A 2,500-nucleotide genomic window follows, 5' to 3' on the forward strand; every position below is an offset into this window, starting at 1 on the left:
AGTGTATCTGTTAAAATACCTAGGAAATCGTCACATTCGCGTGGCAATCCTTCCATATTGCATCCTAATGCACTTGACAATTGTACGTATTATAGTACAAAGGAATGTTTCTGCTGTAACCTTGTTCCATCTTGACCCGCTTTATGTGTCACAATGCGCCTCGCACAATAGAGAATTTGTATTGGGAATCTTTACAACAATACTCTGTATTTCTCTAATAGCTGTACCGCTAGGTTATGATTGCCTTATTGTTGGGTGAAAATGTCGTTTTAAACTGCTTACTTGACCCCGTGTCCAAGGTGTGTGTTACAGGTTGCTCAATTAATTAAAAGATATTTTATAGAGAAAAACATGGAAGAACTACAAAAAAAGAAAAAAAAGCATTTTTGTCTTATGTTTTTGTACAATCTGCCCTTGTAATATATTAGGCCTTGAACTGACTGCAAAGTTTTTTTTTTTTTTTTTATTTATTTATTTATTTTTTTTTCCTATTGCTCACAATAGTTGACTACATAAAATTAATTAAATAGAGGTCTCAGGAAAAAAAAAAACGTTGCACTTTCAGGTTGAGACCTCTATTTAATTTATTTTATGTAGTCAACTATTGTGAGCGATAGGGAAAAAAAATAAAAAAAAATAAAAAAAAACTTTGCACTTTCAGGCTGAGACCTCTATTTTAATTTATTTTATGTAGTCCACTATTGTGAGCGATAGGGAAAAAAAATAAAAAAAAACTTTGCACTTTCAGGCTGAGACCTCTATTTAATTTCTTTTATGTAGTCAACTATTGTGAGCGATAGGGAAAAAAAATAAAAAAAATAAAAAAAAATTAAAAGAAAAATTTGCAGTCAGTTCAAGGCCTAATATATTACAAGGGCAAAGTTTTTTTTTTTATTTATTTATTTATTTTTTTCCCTATCGCTCACAATAGTTGACTACATAAAATAATTAAATAGAGGTCTTAGGAAAAAAAAAAAAAAAAGGTTGCACTTTCAGACTGAGACCTCTATTTAATTTTCTTTTATGTAGTCAACTATTGTGAGCGATAGGGAAAAAAAATAAAAAAAAATAAAAAAAAAACTTTGCTGTCAGTTCAAGGCCTAATATATTACAAGGGCAAAGTTTTTTTTTTTTTTTTTCCTATCGTTTACAATAGTTGACTACATAAAATAATTGAATAGAGGTCTCAGGAAAAAAAAAAAAACTTTGCCCTTGTAATATAATAGGCCTTGAACTGACTGCAAAGTTTTTTTTTTATTTTTTTTTATTTTTTTTATTTTTTTTCCCCTATCGCTCACAAGTATGCACTTTCAGACTGAGACCTCTTTTTAATTTATTTTATGTAGTCAACTATTGTGAGCGATAGGGAAAAAAAATAAAAAAAAAACTTTGCACTTTCAGACTGAGACCTCTATTTAATTTATTTTATGTAGTCAACTATTGTGAGCGATAGGGAAAAAAAATAAAAAAAATAAAAAAAAATTAAAAGAAAACTTTGCTGTCAGTTCAAGGCCTAATATATTACAAGGGCAAAGTTTTTTTTTTTATTTATTTATTTATTTTTTTCCCTATCGCTCACAATAGTTGACTACATAAAATAATTAAATAGAGGTCTTAGGAAAAAAAAAAAAAAAGGTTGCACTTTCAGACTGAGACCTCTATTTAATTTTCTTTTATGTAGTCAACTATTGTGAGCGATAGGGAAAAAAAATAAAAAAAAATAAAAAAAAAACTTTGCTGTCAGTTCAAGGCCTAATATATTACAAGGGCAAAGTTTTTTTTTTTTTTTTTTTTTTTTTCCTATCATTTACAATAGTTGACTACATAAAATAATTGAATAGAGGTCTCAGGAAAAAAAAAAAAACTTTGCCCTTGTAATATATGTGAGCGATAAGAAAAAAAAAAAAATTTGCACTTTCAGGCTATCGCTCACAATAGTTGACTGCATAAAATAATTAAATAGAGGTCTCAGCCTGAAAGTACAATCGATCAGCTAACTTTTCACAATGTAAACTGATGCCTATTACAGTGTACATAGTAAAGAAATACAAAGTCCAAGCAATTTTTATTTTTTTGCTTGGGATCAAGTGGGATCCCCAAGCCCAGAACTCTGTTTATAGTGGAAGTCACCGATGCCCAGTTACCGATGCAGTTTCGGGCATCTCCATAACAAGTGAATTTTTATTTTTTATTTTTAGTTCAGTTGCTATTCAGTTAGAGCTGATGTGTGAAAAAAAAAATTGCAAAAAAACACGTTTCTACTGCAGACAGTTCAGAGACAATAATTCTTCAACAATTCAGCCAACGTATTTTCTCTAAGAAAAAAAAAGAAAGGAATATATTTAAATAATAGCTTTGTGTGTACAAATAATAATTCAATGCGCTTGTTGAAACATGTTTTGAATGCCTATAATAAAGATCCAATTAGTGGAAGAGATATTTTAGACGCTGAACAATAGTATTAATCAGTGCACAATGAGAAAGAGTTGTCCTGTGTCAT

The sequence above is a fragment of the Pelophylax lessonae genome (assembly GCF_965119305.1).
Source record: "Pelophylax lessonae genome assembly, chromosome: 7".
Classification (NCBI taxonomy): domain Eukaryota; kingdom Metazoa; phylum Chordata; class Amphibia; order Anura; family Ranidae; genus Pelophylax; species Pelophylax lessonae.